At 48.2% G+C, this 22,648-nt stretch overlaps 1 protein-coding gene across 1 annotated transcript in view; it reads left to right on the forward strand.

The window, feature by feature from the left end:
- The window catches only part of NAPA (NSF attachment protein alpha), a 348,255-nt gene that overhangs the window by 291,380 nt on the left and 34,227 nt on the right, over window positions 1–22,648 (forward strand). The gene's annotated exons all lie outside the window — the stretch shown is intronic.

Here is a 22,648-nt window from a genome sequence, read left to right on the forward strand (position 1 = left end):
GCCAGCGGCGCGATCCGAATCAACGCGTAATCGTACAGAGTAGCTCACCCCACGACAAAAACACGATGTCAGCCAAAGATAGCAGCTCCACCGAGAAATTCCAAATGGATAAGTTAGAAGAATACAACCACCGCGAAGTGAGACAATTCTGCATAGAACTTGGCATTGCTACCACCGGCCTGAGTACCAAGGATGATCTAAAGCACGCCCTAGAGTCGTGGACAGAAACTGGGGTCGCCGGACCCTCCGACCAAAGCAGCATCACACCAGAGGGGAACGCCACGGCTCCCGAGGAGCGGGGAACGGGCCTCTCGCAGGAGGAGATCCGAGAAAGAGAAAGAACCAGATTGCACGAGTTGGAAATGGCACGACTCAAGATGGATGGGGAACTCAAGTTAGCTGAACAGAAACTCAACCTCGAGCATATGCGGCTCCGAGAAGAACGAGAAGAGAAGCAGAGACAGAGAGAGCTGGAGGAGAAAAAAATAACGCTCGAGCACGAGCGCCAACTAGCGGAAATAGAACTTCGGAAACAGAATAAAGAGCTGGGGGTGCCTGAGCGACCACACACCCCGGGGCCAATCGAGAAAAAAGTCCACATCCCCAAGGATGTTGTCCGCGAGTATGTCCGAGAAGACGACATACAACAGTGGTTTAAAGCCTACGAGATCGCCATGACCTCCCACCGGATCGACCGGAGTGATTGGGGAGCCGGACTTTGGGGGAGGTTTATCAACGAGGGTCGCGATGCCCTACTGCAGCTCCCAGATCACCAAATGTCGTCCTACGACCACATGATGGCTGCCCTCCTCACCCGCTACGGCCTCACACCCGAGATGTACCGCCAGAGGTTCAGAGATTGCACCCGGATCCCAGGTACAACTTGGGTAGAATACGTGAACTATTTCAGCCGTGCCTTCGAGGGTTGGATCAAGGGGAGCCATGTCACCACCTACGAACAACTCTTTAACCTTATGGTATGGGAGCACCTGTCGAACAACTGTTTCGTCGAGCTCAGGCAGCACCTCCTCGACAGTAAGCTGACTGACCCCCGGCAGCTCGCCGCCGAAGCTGACCGATGGGAAAGCACCCGAGTGGGCCGGAGGGGGCCACACGAACAGAACAGAAACAACCAAGGCCAGCACCGTCCTCGGGGAGGAGGAGGGGGCCAGGGGCGAGGGAGAGACGCCTTGCCAGCGACACCCGTGGCCAGCACCCCGCCTCCGGCCGGCCGGGGCAACCCCCCGTGGCGTCCTGGGTTCCGAGCCAACGTCACGTGCCACCGATGCCAGCGAGTCGGCCACTACGCCAATGACCCGAGCTGCCCGCAGAACCAAACACCCAAGCCCCGCCAGGTAGCTGCCGCCGCCCTGGGGGAAGAGCGATTATCGGAGGAACCAGAAGAGTATGAGCCGGCCCAGCAAGAGTGGGAACCGGCCGCCATGGTCCTGGCGTGCTTAGGGGGAAGAGACATGGTCCCGCGGGCTCCCCTACCCGCTAACACCAGGAAATACGGTCAGTGGGTGACCATTAATGGACAGCGAGCCGAGGCCTTGCGTGACACAGGCGCCAGTGTGACGGCCGTCCGCTGTCACCTGGTGAAGCCCGAGCAGATCCTGCCGAACATTCTCTGCCCCGTCCGCTCGGCAGACAACTCTGAGAGTATGTGTCAAATGGCCTGCGTCCCATTCGAATGGGGAGGGGTCTCCGGCCTGTTGAAGGTGACGGTCCGGGACGATGCCCCCGTGGACTGCCTCCTGGGGAATGACCTCGAGAGTTCCCCGTGGGCCACCGTTGAGAGAAGAGAGCACCTGGGGATGCTGGGCCTCCCGGACTGGGCCTGCATAACCACCCGGTCCATGGCCGCCCGTGCCGTCCCCCGATCAGAAGAACCGGAATGGCCAGCACCTCCGCCCCCGGTCGCCCCAGTAGAAGACAACGACGAGGCCAGCCTCCCAGACCCGACGACCGAAGGGGACGCGCAACCCCAGGACCTTCCTGACCTGGCTCAGTGGCGTCAAGAAGGGGGGCCCACCCAAGAACAGTTCCGCCAGGAACAAAAGACCTGTCCCTCCCTCGAGGGACTCCGCCAACAAGCCAGCGCCCAGAACGCAGGGGACTCCACCGGAACTCACTGGGTCTACTGGGATAACGACCTGCTATACAGCAAAGAATCGCCGAGCTGGGGGCCGGTCGAGTACTGGTGGTACCTCTCCGCTTCAGAGACTTTCTGCTCAACCTGGCCCACGATGTCCCCCTGGCTGGACACCTGGGCCAGGACAAAACGTACAGCCGCCTAGTGACCCACTTTTTCTGGCCGAAAATGAGGAACGACGTCCTGAACCACTGCCGATCTTGCCCCACATGCCAAGCCAGCGGGAAGAGTGGTCGGAAGCTGAAAGCCCCTCTGCAACCCTTCCCTGTGGTCACCACCCCGTTCGAGAGGGTGGGGATAGACATTGTGGGGCCTCTGGACCCCCGCACGGCACAAGGACACAGGTTCATCTTAGTACTGGTGGACCATGCCACCCGCTACCCCGAGGCGGTGCCCCTACGGACCGTGACAGCTCCGGTGGTTGGCCGGGCCCTAATGGGGATCTTCTCCCGGGTAGGCTTCCCCCGAGAAGTCGTCAGCGACCGAGGCACGAACTTTATATCCAAATACATGAAGTCCCTCTGGCAACAATGCGGGGTCACCTACAGATTCACGACCCCCTATCACCCCCAAGGGAACGGACTAGTGGAGCGTTTTAACCGCACTCTCAAGGGGATGATTGGGGGATTGGAAGAGCCCCTCCGTCGCCAGTGGGATGTACTACTCCCGTGCCTCCTCTTCGCCTACCGAGAAGTTCCCCAGAAGTCCCTCGGTTTTAGCCCTTTCGAACTCCTGTACGGGCACCCTGTGCGAGGGCCCCTCAGCCTAGTAAAAGAAGGTTGGGAGATGGCCCCCCTAAAGACCCCTCCAGACGTCTTCAAATACATCCTGGCCCTACGCAATCAGACCCGGCGCTTCAGAGAGATGGCCAAGGCGAACCTCGAGGCCAGCCAGGAGGACATGAAGAGGTGGTATGATCACAATGCCTCCTCCGTTGAGTTCGAGCCTGGACAACAAGTATGGGTGATGTCCCCCACCGAACCATGTGCCTTGCAAGATAAGTGGACGGGGCCCTTCAAAGTGGTCGAGCGCAAAAGCCCCGTCACTTACCTCATCGACCTGGGGACCTCCCGGAACCCCCTTCGGGTCCTCCACACCAACCGACTCAAACCACACTTTGTGCGCTCAGAACTCAGCCTCCTGATGGCTACGGACAGTGGGGCAGAGGAAGACTCCGAACCCCTCCCGGATCTTCTGAAGACTCAGGAGAATGACGGCTCCGTGGACGGGGTCCGGCTCTCTGACGCCCTCACTTCGGAGCAACGCCAGGGCTGCCGGAACCTCCTGCTGCAGTTCGCTACCCTGTTCTCCCTCACCCCCGGGGTCACCCCTTGGTGTTTGCACGACGTGGACACCGGGGACAGTCCCCCTGTCCGACACCGGGCCTACCGCGTACCAGATCGGGTACGGGCCTGCATACAGGAGGAAGTGGCCAAGATGCTCACAATCGGGGTCATCGAGCCCTCGGACAGTCCCTGGGCCAGTCCGGTTGTATTGGTTTCCAAAGCCGCTGCCCCCGGCACCGCACCTGAACTGAGATTCTGCGTCGACTACCGGGGCTTGAACGCTGTCACCCGGACCGACGCTCATCCGATCCCCCGAGCAGACGAGCTGATCGACCGGCTGGGGGCCGCCCGCTACCTTAGTATCTTCGACCTAACAGCGGGCTACTGGCAGATCGGCCTCACACCCAGGGCTCAGGAACGGTCAGCCTTCTCTACCCCCGATGGCCACTACCAATTCAAGGTCATGCCCTTCGGCATGAAGAATGCCCCCGCCACGTTTCAACGCCTCGTGAACCAGGTCTTGGCGGGGCTCGAAGAGTTCAGCGCTGCCTACCTGGACGATATCGCTGTATACAGCCGCCACTGGCCCGACCACCTCCGTCACCTCCAAGAGGTCCTACAGGCCCTCCAGCGGGCCGGCCTCACAATTAAGGCCGGAAAGTGCCAAATTGGCCAAGGGTCTGTGACCTACCTTGGGCACCAAGTGGGAAGCGGGCTGGTGGCCCCGCTACAACTTAAGATTGCTGCCATCCAGTCCTGGCAGCCCCCCGTCACCCAGACCGAGGTCCGAGCCTTCTTGGGGCTCACCGGCTACTACCGGCGGTTCGTGAAGGACTACGGCAGCATCGTGGGGCCCCTCACGGGTCTCACGTCCAAGAACCAACCGAAGCGGATTAACTGGACCCCCGATTGTCAAGCGGCCTTCGAGAAGCTGAAGGCCGCCCTGTGCACCGCCCCTGTGCTCCAGGCCCCCGATTACAGTCGGGAATTCGTGGTACAGACCGACGCCTCCGACCACGGCATCGGAGCCGTCCTTTCTCAGTTAAACCCCGAAGGTCATGACCAGCCGGTGGCCTTCATCAGTCGACGTCTCCTGGCCCGAGAACAGCGCTGGAGCACCATCGAGAGGGAGGCCTTCGCAGTGGTGTGGGCCCTCAAAAAGCTCCGGCCCTATCTCTTCGGTACCCACTTCCGGGTACAAACCGACCATCGACCCCTGCAGTGGCTGATGCAGATGCGGGGGGAGAACCCAAAACTCTTGCGCTGGTCCATTTCCCTGCAGGGAATGGACTTCACCGTGGAGCACCGACCAGGCCAAGACCACGCCAACGCGGATGGCCTGTCCCGCTTTTTCCGCCTCGACGAAGAGAGTCCCCAAGGAGATGGGTGACTCTCCCCGCCTTCAGCTGGGGGGGACGCATGTTGGACAGGCCACACGAAGGGCTTGCTCCCTCCCCGCACGACAGGGCCCGAGCTCCGGCCCACCAGGCATAACCCACGAAAAGCACCTGTACCCCGTCTCCCGACGGATCTTCTGCCCTCGGACCTCTACTCATCACGGGGCCCAGCCCCACCGGCTCCCCCGGCCGGTTCAAGCCGCCATCTTGGGGCCTGCACCACGAGGCCGCGTGGCCTCGCCCCGACCCTAACCCCGGGCCTGGCCGGCCCCGACATCCCGGCACCACCATCCACCCAGGAGGTGAGCGGACCACTTGGCAGGTCAATGGGAGAACGAAGTGTCAAGAGCTCTTCCCCCGCCAGGTGCCGATCGCCTCCAGCTCCCCCAGGCGCTGGCTCCACCCCCTGCTGGGTGTCTGGACACCTTCATCCCGGGCCCTCCGACCTCCAAGTGCGAGGGTCCGGACATCAAAGGGCGCCTGCCCTATAACTGGGGCAACTCCGGAGCAGGAAGGCAGTTGTATCCTGGAGTCGAGAGACACCGAGAGAACTCAGCCTTGACGGACTACTGGCGCTGCCGTAGCCCGCTCTTGTGAACCATCGTCCTGCCTGCTGGCGCTGCCGCGGCCTTCTGCAACATCCATCCTCGTCGGGACCTGCTGGCGCTGCCGCGGCCCGTTGTAACGACCATCCTCACCGGGACCTGCTGGCGCTGCCGCGGACCGTACATCGACCATCTTTCCGGGACCTGCTGGCGCTGCCGCGGACCGTGTACCGACCATCTCGACCGGGACCTGCTGGCGCTGCCGCGGCCCGTACCAACTAAACCACCAAGCTCGAGGATTGTGAGCTAGTCATCATCTCATCCGAACTACCTGACTGGTAAACAGACTGTCCCGCTACCCCTTACCCTGCTTTGAGAGACTTGAATCGAGGGGACCCCTGAGTCCAGACCTCCTTGTACCGTTCAACCGTACCTTAAGAAGTGCTTATAAAGAACACTGAACCTTATCCGTGTGTGGTATCTGTCTGTGGGGGGGGGAAGTTACTTGTCTGTACGATCGCTGGAGACGGCTCTCCCCGGAGACCTCTCCTCCTGACCCCGGCCGACCCTCCCGGTCCGTCTACCCTTTCTAACATAGGACATGTGAAGAAAGAAAAAAAAACGCACAGAAAAAAAAAAAGAAATGCAGAAAGAAGCAACAGAAGTCAAAGAAAAGTGCAGGAAGAAGGATAACGTGCTGAAAGAACAAACAGACGAGCAGAGAGAAGCCTTGTTGCAAAATCATCCTGTACCCTCAACTTTTTCAGACGGATACTGGTGGTAACTGAGTCTGACTAACCAGTCCTAGAGCCAGTGCTATGTTAAAAGACACTCCGAATACAGTGAAAACACCTACATACACTAGGGAACACTATGCGTTGGGGTCTCCCTGTGATTAGCTTGACCTCCTCTTTAAGCCCCTAGTATATAATAGGGCTGGGGGATTAAAACTACCTCTTACAACGCGCCAAAGGGAATGTTTGCACACGTCACCTCAGGCCCCGTCCCCTCCCTGCCCCACTGTGTAAACACGCCCTGTGGCCGTTTTAAGTTGGGGTATTAAGTTCATTTGAATCCTGAGGGTCCCTAGGGTCCAACTATCCCACTAGGTACCTCCAGTAAGCGCCACAGAGCTGCGTTGCAGAGAGATGTAAAAAGGGGCACGGCCTAGACCACCTCTCTGCAACGCAGCGCAGTGGTGCTTACTGGAAGCACCTGGTGGGCTAGTTGGCCCCCAGGGTCCCTCAGGATTGAAGGGGAATTATTTCCCCCACTTAAAATGCGCAACAGGGCGTGTTTGCACACGTTAACTCAGACTCAGGCCCCGTCCCCTCCCTTCACCACTGTGTACACACGCTCTGTGGCCGTTTTTAGTTGGGAGATTAAGTCCCCTTAAATCCTAAGGGTCCCTAGGGTCAAACTAGCCCACTAGGTACCTCCAGTAAGCGCCACAGAGCTGCGTTGCAGAGAGGTGTAAAAAGGGGCATGGGCTCAGAACACCTGTCTCCAACACAGCTCCCTGGCGCATACTGGAGATACCTGTTGGGCTAGTTGGCCCTCGGGGACCCTCAGTATTGTAGGGGAATTAATTCCCCAACTAACAACTGGCCAGGGGGCGTGTTTGCAGAGTGCTGCAAGGAGGGGGCGTGGACTCCGGCGCGATGCCGGTCTTTTATTTATTTTATTTTTTTAAGAAGAAGGGCTGTGTGGCCCCCCTTCTTTTTCTAATTTATTGGCCCTAGGGACCCCATCCCCCAGGCCCTGCCCCCTAATTTTTATTTTTGAAAAAAAAAAATTGGAAGGGGGCCGCGTGGCCCTCCTCCCAAGGCCTTAATCGGCCCCGGCGACCCCAACCCCCGGGACATGGCCTTTTTTTTTTATTATTCTTTAGGAGGGGGGCTGCGTTGCCCCCCTCCTCAGCCACTTATGGCCCCAGGGACCCCATCCCCTGGGGCCGCCTTTGTTTTTTATTATTTGAAAAAATATATATATTTATAGAAACACGTAGGACATGCTGGACAAACCGTATGTACCTATCACCATGACGATTTGTGTGATATTCATTAAAAGGCCACTATGCATACAATGAATCCACGTGGAATGTATTTACACCGCTAGTGAAGCTCTGACGTGTCTGACTCCCTACCGTGCCTAATCCCGGTGCCCCCGCCGGTGGGTACTCTCCAAGTAGACAGACACCCTTGTCGTTTATTTATACAAACATGGGTAGCTATTGACACGCACACCAAGCCATTCAAAGGGGAATCGACAAAAATTCGACAAACTATGCAAGAAACCCCCCTCACGGTTAATAAAACACACATCCACCGCCGGATGTGTAATACTTTTTATTTTACTCTCTGGAAAGGAGACAAACCTCACTTGAGTCACAGCGTGCTACTGGCTGAGCCCAATGTTGTGTTACACCCACCAGTGCCTGCCGAGTGCCACACACCTCTGTGTTGTATTCCACCAGCTAGTGCGTATGCTATGACACTCTCCAGCCCATGTGCACTGTAATACCACCCCGTGAATATGTCATGCCACACTTGCCTTCGCACGGGTTATATTTCCCCATCTAACGTGCCTTCCTCGATGCCTATGTTATAACGCACAGCGCTATGCCATACATATTACAATCTGGGATCCATCTTTGTCACAGTGCATATGCAACGTTGCACTCCCCAGCACATATTTTATATTACAACTTTAGAGACTAGTTAGGTTACACAACACTGCCCTGTGCATATTACACTCCAAGGTGCATATCGCATAGCACACGCTAGTGCCTGTGCTATCTCGCGCTCTCCAATGAATCTGTCATTGCGCACAATGTATTCCATATTCTATTTCACGCCCCGGTTCATCTTATATCACACTTTTTGGTGCATAGTTTATACCATACACTATATCTAGTTTTAATTTTCAATCGTGCTCTCAGAACTATGTTCTATATAAGACTGCGGCCACCTACCCTTTTCACGGGCATTACAATATGTGATGGGGGGTGGAGGGTCAGGGGGTGTTTCTGCCAAGTGAGCCCGGAGTCACAGTCACAAACGTCCTCTTCTTCCTGAATAAAAGTGAGATTATGCTGCATACTTATTCATATTTTAAGTAGTTCGCACAGATATACATTTTAAAAACAATAAAGTTCCTAATACCCACCTTCTCTGAACAGTTAGCTTGCTGCACAATACACCTCCTCCCTATCCTCTGTTGTCTGAATCCATGGACTAGCCTCCTCCCTCCTGCCATGCATGGTCTGATGTGCTGCCACTGCCCTCCATTTAGCATGATGTACCAGTCCACTCCTCCTGCCCTCCATTGCCCAATTCTTTGCCACATCCTTGACCTCCTGCTTAGCCTCTGTGCTTAGCTTGCTGCCCCTATTCTCCTCCCCCCTGCCCTCCGATGTCTTTGTGCATACCCCTGCTCCATCCTTTTTGCCCACCATGTTCCATGGACCTGCCACTCCTATCTACTCTGAGTGTTCTGTTGAGCTGCCACTCCCCTCCCACCTGCCTAGCATTGTCAGATGACTGTAACCTGTCCCTGCCACCTCCACCCTGCCTGTCCACATGCCATGCCCTTATCCCCTTCCTCCTGTCCTCCATGGTCCATTTTACTGCCACACCCTTCTGCCCTCCCTGGTCTGTTGTGCTGCAACTGCTCCTCCTGCCTGCTCCGCGCGGTCTGTTGTGAGGCCCCTTCCCCTGAACTCTCTTGTCTGTGCCCAGGTCCTGATCCTCCCTTCTATCCTCCATGGTCCTTTGTGCATGCCCCTGCATCCTCCTTCTTGCCCATCATAGCCATTGTGCTGCCACTAACCCTCCCGCTTGCCATGCATGATCTTCTGTGCTGCCACGGCCCCTCCCGCCTTTTCCGTGTGGTCAGCTAGCTGCCCCTGACCCCCTCCCACCTTCCCTCGATAGTCTGTGTGTATACCATCATAGTCTCACTGTTGCTCTCCATGGTGTGTCTTGTTTCTAGTGACCATCCTGCCTGACCTTTATGGTCATCTTGCTGCTCCTGCCCTGCCCCCTTGCCCCGAGCCCTCTGTTTCCATGTTCAGACCCCTATTCCCTCCATCCTGGCTTGTCTGTTCCATTGTAATGCCACTGATCCGTCCCTCCTGCCCTTTATGGCCTGTTATGCTGCAGCTTTCTCTCCTGTCTGTCCATTATGGTCAGCTAGCTACCATTGCCTCCTTCCTCTCTGTTCTCTGTTGTCCATGTGCATGGTCCTGTCCCCTCCCTATTGCTTTCTATGGATTGTTGTGCTGCACTCCCGTCCCGCATGCCCTGTGTGGTGTATTGTGCGGCTGCAAACCCTGATGCCTGCCCTGTAGGGTCAGTTTGATGCACCTCTCCATGTCCCTCCTGTCCACTGTTATCCGAGTCCATGTCCCTACCCCAATTCCTCCTGCCTTCCATGATCCAATGTACCATACTTGCGAACATTTTGAACTTGGTAAAAGGGATATTTTGAAAAAAAAACTGGGGTATGGATTTTCCCCTTTGAGTTACATTGAAAAAGTGGAGATTGTAGACAGGAGACAGATCAAATAAAGCCCATTTGAGCTTAACAACATTGGGCGTTTCCTGGCTGGACCGGGTCTGTTGGCATGTATGGTTGTACTACCACTGCCTCTTCCTTCTGCCCAAAATGGTCTATTATATTGCCACAGCCTCTCTTGCCAGTCCTGTATTGTTGGTTTGTTGCCCCTGCCCCCCTTTCCACTGCCCTCCATAGTCTGTTGTGCTGCCACTGCCCTTCCTTCCTGCCCAGTGTGGTCAAATTGTTGCCTCTGCACCCTCCTACCTGCCTTCAATTTTCAGAGTCCGTGCCCAACAGTATCCTAATGAACAACTAGATTGCTAACATTCTATATTTATTACAAAAGTGTGGAACGCCTGACGTCATCTTGATGTAATCAAAACTGTAATACCTAGAGCATTTCCTTTAGAAATTACATATATGAGAGGGTCTTATTTGCATCATAATTATGGTTAGTGCTCTAAAAAACTAAAATGAGGACAAATTTTCTGAGTTTTCAAATAGCGACAAAGCACTTTTTAATTATTTGTTATCTTTAAGTTTTTTTATCCAGTTGACCACTTGATTAAATGTTGCACCTAGAGGAGAGGATGTGGTGTTACTTCCAGAGCTGCAGACTTTGCAACTGGGGAACCAGGTTGGAGTTTCTGCTTCAGCTCAACATTCTGTGATTCTGGTCAAATCACCTAATCGCCCCATGTCTACAATCAAAATGAATTTGATCTTGTGTGATGTAACCAATGCTCATGTAAAGCACTCCAATACCTGACAAGTCTGCACTATATAAACCTGCAAAAACACAAAAAATAAGTGTTTTGCACACTTCTGTTTGGGCTTCATGTGGGCTACATCTGGGAGATATTTGTGCTGCATTTGGGCTCTTTTGTCTCTGGTGGCCATCTTGGGAGATTTATTTGTTATGAAGTTTCCTAATTTCCTCATTTATTGCAGTCTCGTCAGTAGGACATGCTTTCAGTTTTTTACTTTGATTCCATCAAGAAGGCATTCAGATGTGTCACACATTTGCCATAAATTCAGACTGTTAGCACTCTAGTTGCTCATTAGATCACTGTAGTAAAGCTACTGCTCACCAGTGAAGTCTGCTGCTGGTATTCAAAGTGCATGTTTCAGTCTGCATGTCAGAATTTGTTTATGAACTAGAAGAGGATTTGAGAAGTTAAAATGTGCCCTAATTTTTCTTTCTGCAGCACTAATCATAATTTCTATGGCAAAATGAACCCCCTCATTGTGTTCCTTTTTAAATTAAATGTTTTAAGTGTTACCACTTTATTCCAATCAAGATGGCTTCAGGTGTGCCATACGTTTATCATAAGTAGGACTGTTAGCGCTCTAGTTGTTCTTTGGAACACTCTGTGAAGCTGCAGTAGAACACAAAGGAATCAACTGACAGTCTCTGCCCTTGTTGGATGTACATGTTTTACTGAGAATGTCAGACTTCATTCTCACATGACTGAGAAAGATAATGTGAATTTACAGAAAATATGCTCAGTTTAGCTTATAGATCACCTTCCAAACCTCTGTGGGAAAAGCATGAGAAAATCGTTTTCTCTCAAACATGATTCATGATATCACAGCAGAAGGCTTTTTCACATGGTAAAATCACCTTAGAACACACCACAATTCCTAAAATGAGTATGGTACCATCAACAAAAGATTTATAATGTAACTAAAGTCTTAAAACCTTCTATAAACTGCAATGTTTTTTAATGAGGTGCTATCATGTATATTGGTCCCAAGATGGCTGCCAACACTTCTTGGAGGAAGTACTGACAGCCAATCAGATCTCACGATGAGATGTGTGGTTAGGCTCCGCCCAGATATATATGTGATTTTTATTTTTATTTTCTCAGGAACTACTGAACGGATTTATACCATTTAACCAAAAGGCACGAGTCTGAACCAAGGGCTACCTTTTTGCTAAATTTGGTGTAATTCCGTCCAGCAATTCGGGCTATAGCTGCAACTAAAGGTTCCTATGGGAAATTGCATGGGGAAAACACGTTTTGGGACTCCCCTTTTTTTCTCGGCCCCCACTTGACAAATCACCCCGAGACTTTCAGAATAGGAGCGGACAGGAGCTGGCCAAAAGTTTTGAAAATTTCGCTAAGATTCGTCACCGGTGCTAAAGTTATTGGGAATAGAATGTTGCGGATTTCCTATGGAAAATAGGTCCTAACTATAACTACCTACTGGCGACCGCCAGTAGGTTAGATATATAATTTAGATATCTATCACCAGCTTCGCCTCCTGACATCCAGTTTTCCTGGAACAGACTAACGCGGACCCAAAGATATGGTGCAAAATAATTTTATTTACTACCCTGCACCACCGCCATAACGCGTTTCGGCCTCCCAAAGGCCTTGATCACATGACGCGTTGCGAAGTGCCTTCGAATATTTAAAGTGCCAGTGCAAAAACTCGTGATCACACAGGTGACTGAATCATAGACATAGAAGAATCATAAGAGGATTCTAGCAGAATGTAGAGCAGTTACAATATACAGGTAAAAAACAGATATTGGTTTAAAATCAATTAATATTTCCTTATCAGAAAAATATGAAAATAGATAAAATACCAATGCTTTTGACAACTTAATTTCTGTCGTATAAATGCAACAATCCGCTATGACCTGCATAGTTAAAAACAGTGTAAAAAGATTGTTATATAAGTGTTCAAATATTGAAATGGTAAAAACATAGCTCAATGTCAGTACATCTTGTTTACCTTAGATATCAATATCATACACTCTTTCCTGATATTATGCTCTATAATCACATTAAGCTAGTGCCTGTTATGCCCTAAGTGGGTCTAGGATCTCCTCCATGTCTTACTGTGATAGAGTGTAAGTGCATTTCGGTGTCACCCTATTGAATCCACAAGGATTCTAAAAGTGCAAAGTGCTATTTCTATGAAGACCAAGAACTATGTGACTGAAGGGCTGAGTAGTTTAAACAGGATGTTAAAACCAGAATGTGCAAATTTGTTGTTGAAGGAGAATCTAATCTCAGGCAAGTGAAGAAATCTTCACTTGCTTTGAGCCCAAATGGCGTTTTTGTATCAAGCTCCAGAATGTACCTTGTTTCCAATAGGCGTAGTTGGGCCTTGCGGTTGCCTCCCCTCCTAAGTGGTGGAATTGTGTATATGACAAAGTACTTAAGATGTTCCGGGCTGCCGCCATGAGGTTCCCCAAAATGTCTCGCCACTGGGTATGCTGGATCGCTAATAGAAATAGCCCTTATGTGCTGGAGTATCCTCTTGTGTACCGGCAGTTTGGTACTGCCTATGTAGCGTAGGCCACAAGGACACTCCAGCACATAAACCGCAAATTCTGTCTTACAGGTTAGCCTTTTCTTGATGGGTACAGGGTCTGGTTTAAATGGGCTGCTCTAGCATGATTTGCTGTTGGTAAATCAACATGCTTTACATGTGGGACATTTAACAAACCCCTTGCATGAGTTAAGCCAATTCTTAGTTGTTCTTAAATCAGGGCTGCTTTTTACCAGGCTATTGCTCATGGATCTAGCCTTTCTGAAGGTTAAGTCAGGTGTCTAATCGATCTCCCAAGATTGGATCACTTCGCACTAATCCCCAATTTCTGTTGAATATTTTACGCAAAGCTTTATGCTGTCTGTTGTGAGGATCATTCTGGTGGGTTGAGATACTTGATCAGAGATGATAGGTTGCTGACTAGGTTTGTAGGAAAGACCCTCTTCTCTGACAATAACCTTGGTTTTGCTGATAGCTTTGTCAACAATATTAGCAGCATAGCCCTTATCCAGGAACCTATCTCTGCTTGCTAGCTGCACGATGTTAGTCTTCCTCCGTGCTGCAAATACGTTTGATACGCAGCATTTCCCCTTACAGAATGCTTTGTATCAAATGTCTGAGGTGATGACTCTTTCCGTGGAGCACTGTGTTACATGCAGCAGGCTTCCTATACATCCTAGTCTCAAGTTTGTCCTGTTTTATAAATATCTCAACATCAAGAAAACATACTGCTGCTGCTCTGCTAATGTTTGCAGTAAAGTGGCGATTGAGATCATTATTATTGATCTGTTCTATGAATTGAAGGGCCTGTTCCTCTGGGCCTCTCCAAATCCAGAACAGATTGTCACTGTAACGAAACCAGTAAGGCACATGTTTCATTATGTCTGCAAATTGGATCCTAAGGACCTGCTCTTCCCATAGACCCTTGTGCAAACAAGCATAACTAGGGAAAAAGCAGGCCCCCATAGCAAGCATTCTGTTGTGCATGTATAAACACATTGGTCTGCTGTTTAAGTAGTGTTCAGTAGCCTAATACCATCATGATGGCGAATGGAGGTATAAAGCGACGTCACGTCCAAAGTTATTAATAGTGAATCTGGGTCCCATGTGACCTCACTGATCTTCCTTAGGAAGTCACCGGTATCCTGCAGATACAAAGGCACCTTTTTTACGTGTTCTTGAAGGAAATAATCCACATATCGTGACGTATTCTCCATAAGGCTGTTGCATGCAGAAATTATCGGTCTGCCAGGAGGTTTGGTTGCGTTTTTGTGGATCATTGGTATGAAGTAAATTGCAGGAATGACTGGATGCTCTTTTTTTAAGGAAACAAAATTCTTCCTCACTCAAAAGTCCCCCACTTTTCCAAGCAAGAAGTTTAGATTAGTGCTCATTCCATGCCAACTTGACACTGTGCATATTACTCCTCTTGTAGCACTCAATGTCATTCAGTTGGGTTTGCGCTTCTTCCATTTATAAGTTTCGAGGCCACAACACCACATTCCCACCTTTGTCAGATTGTCTCACAATGATGTTATCATTGCTTTGTAGCTTTTTCATCAATTGTACATAGCAGTTCTGCTGATTGCGAGTATGCCGGGCACATTTGGTGGATCTATAAAGTGGTTTAAGTTCCACCTTGACTTGCTCATGATATACATCCAGATTGTCATGAAGCATCACCGGTTGAAAAGTGGACTTTGGTTTGAACGGTGTCCTTATTGTTCCACTGATGTCAAGTGTGGACATACTTATTCCTGTTTCACCAGTTATTTGGTCATTGTGCAGATGGTACAGATCTTGTAAAAAGTCCACATCACCTGCTACTTATAAAGATGGACTTTGAATAACAGTCTGTGGTTCTGGCTGTTTTTTGGCCTGCAAGAGATGGAACTTGCGCAAATTCAATTTCCGTATGAATCTATGAACGTCCATACGAGTTTCTGCATAACTAAAACTGCTTTCTGAGCTGAATGATAGTCAAAGTGCCAAGATCTGTATTTCAGCCATACTTAAGTTGGTAGATGGATATATATATATATATATATATATATATATATATATATATATATATATATATATATATATATATATATATATATATATATATTCACTGAAAAAACCATAGGTTTCACACAAGTTATAGTTAACTGTACATTTCACTCGCAAAAAAACAATGAAATTCCCCCGTTATAGTTAGTGCAGGCAACTATAACTCACGCGACCGCAATCTTCTGCTGATGCTAATACTGTATTTAGACACTTATTTGCCCATGTCTTCTTCCATTAAATTTTAGCTATACATATATTACAAATATTTTTTTTTCATAAAGACACATATGTCATCAGCAGAGGATTGCGGTCGCGTGAGTTATAGTTGCCTGCACTAACTATAACGGGGGAATTTCATTGGTTTTTTACGAGTGAAATGTACAGCTAACTATAACTTGTGTGAAACCTATGGTTTTTTCAGTGAATTTGCAAGGTTTTTTAAATGCTAATTCCCAACTATAACATGTGTGAAACCTATGGTTTTTTCACTGAATTAGCAAGGTTTTTTAAATGCTAATTCCTAACTATAACGTGTGTGAAACCTATGGTTTTTTCAGTGAATTTGTACGGTTTTTTAAATGCTAAGTTACTTTACGCCATTCGTGGCGTGCGCGCCCACTTAACGCAGTTCGTTCCGTGCGCGCACAGTGAGCACGCGGTGCGCTTCGCGCACCGCGCGCCCACTTTATGCAGTTAGTGCCGTGCGCGCACGGTGGGAACGCGGTGCGCTACGCGCACCGCGTGCCCACGTTACGCTACATGGGCCATGTACGCACGATGCGCTTCGCGCACCGTGCGCACATGGAGGACATATGATGCGCTTCGTTGTGAAAGGTAATATTTTAATTTTTCACATCTGTTATATGCCATGCACAAATGGTGCCCTTCGGGCACCATTGGCACATGGGGTGGAGAGAGTATGGATAATTTTTTTTTTATTATTAATTTTTAATTTTTCACTAATGTTATAAGCAATGCACGAATGGTGCCCTCAGGGCACCATTTGCACATGGGGTGGAGAGAGTATGGATAATTTTTTTTTTTTAATTAATTTTTACCGTACGCATAGGGTAAGCGTAATCGGCGAAATTATCGAAAAAATTAAAATTCCGTTTTTGGCCTTGGGGGATCTTTGAGGACTCCGTGAACATGGCTAGGTGCTTAGGATCTGTCTAAACAACCCCTTTACATGTTTTTGGCCTTTGTTTTTTAACCCCCTCAAAGAATGCAAGAGAAAGAAAATGGCGTCCGCCACTTCCTGGTTTCGACCGATTCGAATGTTTACTAAGATCTAACAGCCAATCAGAATCGCGCACGGCGGCGTGCGCGTACGGTAAGCGCACCGTAAGCTGGCTCAGATATATATATTGATTTAAAGGCTATTTTCTCAGAATCTACTGAACAGATTTACACCAAACCTACAAAAGGCACTTCCTTGACCTGTAGACTACATCTCTGCCAAATTTCACGTAATTCTGTTCAGCCGTTCGGGCTGTAGCTGTGTCTAAAGGTCCTATGGAAAAATGCATGGGAAAAACGCGTTTTGGGACCCCTCTTTTATCTCAGCCCCCGCTTGACGAATCCCCCCGAGACTTTCAGGGTAGGAGCGGAGCGTAGCGCCCCATTAGTTTTGAAAATTTCGCGAGGATTCGTCGACCGGCGCCAAAGTTATTCCAAATAGAATGTTGCGGTTTTCCTATGGAAACAGGGTCCTAACTATAACTACCTACTGGCGACCGCCAGTAGGTAATATATATATATATATATATATATATATATATATATATATATATATATATAGATATATATTCACTGAAAAAACCATAGGTTTCACACAAGTTATAGTTAGCGGACATTTTACTGATAAAAAACCATTGAAATTCCCCCGTTATAGGTAGTGCAGGCAACTATAACTCACGCGACCGCAATCCTCTGCTGATGCTAATACTGTATTTAGACACTTATTTGCCCATGTCTCTTCCATTAAATTTTAGCTATACATATATTACAAATATTTTTTTTTCATAAAGACACATATGTCATCAGCAGAGGATTGCGGTCGCGTGAGTTATAGTTGCCTGCACTAACTATAACGGGGGAATTGCAATGGTTTTTTATCAGTAAAATGTCCGCTAACTATAACTTGTGTGAAACCTATGGTTTTTTCAGTGAATTTGCAAGGTTTTTTAAATGCTAATTCCTAACTATAACGTGTGTGAAACCTATGGTTTTTTCTGTGAATTTGTACGGTTTTTTAAATGCTAAGTTACTTTACGCCATTCGTGGCGTGCGCGCCCACTTAACGCAGTTCGTTCCGTGCGCGCACGGTGCGCTTCGCGCACCGTGCGCGCACAGTGAGCACGCCCACTTTACGCAGTTAGTGCCGTGCACGCACGGTGGGCACGCGGTGCGCTACGCGCACCGCGTGCCCACGTACGCTAGATGGGCCATGAACGCACGATGCGCTTCGCGCACCATGCGCACATGGAGGACATATGATGAGCATCGTTGTGACAGGTAATATTTTAGTTTTTCAAATTTCAAGTAACTCTGTTCAGCCGTTCGGGCTGTAGCTGTGTCTAAAGGTCCTATGGAAAAATGCATGGGAAAAACGCGTTTTGGGACCCCTCTTTTATCTCAGCCCCCGCTTGACGAATCCCCCCGAGACTTTCAGGGTAGGAGCGGAGCGTAGCGCCCCATTAGTTTTGAAAATTTCGCGAGGATTCGTCGACCGGCGCCAAAGTTATTCCAAATAGAATGTTGCGGTTTTCCTATGGAAACAGGGTCCTAACTATAACTACCTACTGGCGACCGCCAGTAGGTAATATATATATATATATATATATATATATATATATATATATATATACATACATACATACATACATACATAATCTACTGGCGGTCGCCAGTAGATAGTTATAGTTAGGACCGTGTTTCCATAGGAAATCCGCAACATTCTATTTGGAATAACTTTGGCGCCGGTTGACGAATCCTCGCGAATTTTTCAAAACTAATGGGGCGCTCCGCTCCTACCCTGAAAGTCTCGGGGGGGATTCGTCAAGCGGGGGCTGAGAAAAAAGGGGGGTCCCAAAACGCTTTTTCCCCATGCATTTTTCCATAGGACCTTTAGTCCGAGCTACAGCCCGAACGGCTGAACAGAATTATGTGAAATTTGGCAGAGAGGTAGCCCTCAGGTCAGGGATGTGCCTTTTGCAGGTCTTGTGTAAATCTGTTCAGTATTTCCTGAGAAAATAGCATTTAAATCAATATATATATCTGTGGGCGCGCTCCGTGCGCTTACGGTAAGCTTACCGTACGCGCACGGTGCCGTGCGCGAGCGCGATTCTGATTGGTTGTTAGATCAAAGTAAACATTCGAATCGGTCGAAATCAGGAAGTGTCGGCCGCCATTTTGTCTCTCGCAGTCTGAGGGGGTGAAAAACAAAGGTGGATAACGTGAAAAGGGGGCAGGCTGGACAGTTCCTGACCCCCTAGCCTTTGTCAGGGGGTCTCAGAAGGACCCCCAAGGGCAAAAAATTAATTTAAATTTTTTTTCCAAAAAATCGCCGAATGCGCGCAGCGTACGCGCACGGCGTAAACTGAGAAATTCCGCGAGGAAAAATTCCGCGAACTTCGCGTAATTACGCGTACCGGCAAAAAAAAAATTTCAAAAAGGAAAGCTTAAAAAAAAAAAAAAATTGGGAGGTAAGGTTGGCTCTTAAAAGAGCCGTTGGGTTCATTCAGGGATGGAGGAAAGAAAGAATGGGAATATTATGAGCGTCTACAAACGTGCTGGTCTATCTTATTGTTAATAAGGGGAACACTGGTCTCCCCAAAAACAATAAGACCAGAACACGTTATACACCTCATTACAACCCTCCCAAATCGAGGGTTAACGTCCAGAGGAGCAGAAGAAGGTGATGCTCCCACCTCAGAGGAAGGGCTCAGCTGAGCTGCCGATGATGTACTCGGCTGAGCTTCTGAGGTTGGGCTCTGGTGACTTACTGAAGAGTTTTCTCCAGTATGTCGAGCAAAGGTCCTGGGATGTCTATCCCTAAGGTGTCTCATCATAGAGTGATTTCCAAAGGAATACTTCTTCCTTGGATTTCCTCTAGATAAAACACGGTCACAAAGTGTGCAAGTGACCAATGGAGCATTGACCTTTTTCTCCCCCTCTGGAAAAGTAAAATACTCCCATACAAAAGAATTCTTCTGTTTCCTCCTTCTCTGGATGATGATGGTGGTGCTGCTAGCCTCACTCTCAGAAGAGGTCTGCTGTTCTGCCATTGTATCTCAATGTCAATTCAGCTCCTTCTCCTAGGGGATCTCAAGCAGTAATGAGGGGAATGGGTGTGGTGTGGGAAGTTTCTGGAACTGAAAGTAGTTTCAACCAATGAAAAGTGTTCTTTGTGGATCACATGACCTACCGTGCGCGCTCCGTAAGCTTACGGTACGCGCTCGAAAAAAAAAGTACGCATGCGCGAACGTGACGCTTACAGAGCGCTTACGGAGCGCGTACGTAAGACGCACTCACGCATTTGCATTACACGCCCCTGCGTAACCGCAACGTTGCTTCCGCGTGTACGCGTAAGTCACGTACGTATCACGTAAGCGCGCTGTACTTATGGCGTGCGGAGCACGGAAAAAAATGCATTAAAAAAAAAAAAACCTTTCCATAATGCAGGATATAGTACATATATTATTTTATACATAGGTTTACAAAAAATCTCCCAAAAAAATTTGTATTTAAAAAACCGTACAAATTCACTGAAAAAACCATAGGTTTCACACACGTTATAGTTAGGAATTAGCATTTAAAAAACCTTGCAAATTCACTGAAAAAACCATAGGTTTCACACATGTTATAGTTAGCTGTACATTTCACTCGTAAAAAACCAATGAAATTCCACGTTATAGTTAGATCAGGTAACTATAACTTGCGCGACCGCAATCCACAATGTGTCATTTCAGATGTCATCATTGATGTGATGAGTGATGTCACTGACCATGTCTTGAGTGATGTAATATGTGACGTCATCAGCAGTTTATTGTGGGTGCGCAAGTTATAGTTACCTGATCTAACTATAACGTGGAATTTCATTGGTTTTTTACGAGTGAAATGTACAGCTAACTATAACATGTGTGAAACCTATGGTTTTTTCAGTGAATTTGCAAGGTTTTTTAAATGCTAATTCCTAACTATAACGTGTGTGAAACCTATGTTTTTTTCAGTGAATAAATATATATATATATATATATATATATTACCTACTGGCGGTCGCCAGTAGGTAGTTATAGTTAGGACCACGTTTCCATAGGAAATCCGCAACATTCTATTTTGAATAACTTTGGCGCCGGTCGACGAATCCTCGCGAATTTTTCAAAATAGGTGGGGCGCTACGCTCCGCTCCTACCCTGAAAGTCTCGGGGGGATTCGTCAAGCGGGGGCTGAGATAAAAGGGGGGTCCCAAAACGCGTTTTTCCCATGCATTTTTCCATAGGACCTTTAGACAGGGCTACAGCCCGAACGGCTGAACAGAATTTAATGAAATTTAGCAGAGAGGTAGTCCCCAGGTCAAGGAAGTGCCTTTTGTAGGTTTGGTGTAAATCTGTTCAGTAGATTCTGAGAAAATAGCCTTTTAAATCAATATATATATCTGTGGCAGCTTACGGTGCGCTTACCGTGCGCTTACCGTACGCGTACGGTGGCGTGCGCGATTCTGATTGGCTCTTAGTTCTTAGTAAACATTCGAATCGGTCGAAACCAGGAAGCGGCGGCCGCCATTTTCTCTCTCGCTTCCTGAGTAGGGCAGCAAAAACCAACCCCAAAAATGTGTAAAGAGGCAGTTTAATGAGATCCTAACCACCCAGCATTGATACAGGGGTCCCCAAACCACCCCCAAGCCCAAAAAAAAAAACATTTTTTTTTCGGAAAATCGCCGATTACGCTTACCGTACGCGCACGGTAAAAAATAGTTAAAAAAAAAAATTATCCACATTCTCCCCACCCCGTGTACAAATGGTGTCCGAAGGGCACCATTTGTGCATGGCTTATCATAGATAGGAAGTTAACAAAGAATAAATTTCACAAAGATGCGCAAAATATGTCCCCCATGTGCGCACGGTGCGCGAAGCGCATCGTGCGTACATGGCCCATCCCGCTTAACGTGGGCACGCGGTGCGCGCAGCTCACCGCGTGTCCAATGTGCATGCACGGCACTTACTGCGTAAAGTGGGAGCGCGGTGCGCGATGCGCACCGCGTGCTCACTGTGCGCGCACCGTGCGCGCACCGTGCGCGCACGGAACGAACTGCGTTAACTGGGCGCGCACGCCACGAATGGCGTAAAGTAACTTAGCATTTAAAAAACCTTGCTAATTCACTGAAAAAACCATAGGTTTCACACATGTTATAGTTAGCTGGACATTTTACTGATAAAAAACCAATGAAATTCCCCCGTTATAGTTACTGCAGGCAACTATAACTCACGCGACCGCAATCTTCTGCTGATGACATATGTGTCTTTATGAGAAAAAAATATTTGTAATATATGTAAAGCTAAAATTTAATGGAAGAAGACATGGGCAAATAAGTGTCTAAATACAGTATTAGCATCAGCAGAGGATTGCGGTCGCGTGAGTTATAGTTGCCTGCAGTAACTATAACGGGGGAATTTCATTGGTTTTTTATCAGTAAAATGTCCAGCTAACTATAACATGTGTGAAACCTATGGTTTTTTCAGTGAATATATATATATATATAAATATATATATATATATATATATATATATTCACTGAAAAAACCATGGGTTTCACACACGTTATAGTTAGGAATTAGCATTTAAAAAACCTTAGAAATTCAGTGAAAAAACCATAGGTTTCACACATGTTATAGTTAGCTGGACATTTTACTCGTAAAAAACCAATGAAATTCCCCCGTTATAGTTAGTTCAGCTAACTATAACTCGCGCGCCCGCAATGCACTGCTGATGACGTCACATATTACATCACTCATGACATGGTCAGTGACATCACTCATGACATCACTGATGACATCTCAAATGACATCACTGATGCCCTCACTGATGACATCATCCAGTGAATGTGTGTTTTTCTGAAAATTAAATATGTTTTATATATGTATATCTCAAGGTCGATGGAAGAATAAATGGGTATATTACTGTCTAAATGGATGATTTCTTTTTGAAAAATTGGTTGTGTAACTGACTTATTAAGTGTATCATAGTGAATACATGGCTTAGTGAGTAATGTTTAAATATATAAATATCTGTATCATTTTTTCACTTTGTGTATAAGTGGCTGCATGGGTTGGTGAGTAGCTACATGGGTGTCTATATAGGTTA

The sequence above is a fragment of the Triturus cristatus genome, chromosome 9 (genome assembly GCF_964204655.1).
Source record: "Triturus cristatus chromosome 9, aTriCri1.1, whole genome shotgun sequence".
Lineage (NCBI taxonomy): Eukaryota > Metazoa > Chordata > Amphibia > Caudata > Salamandridae > Triturus > Triturus cristatus.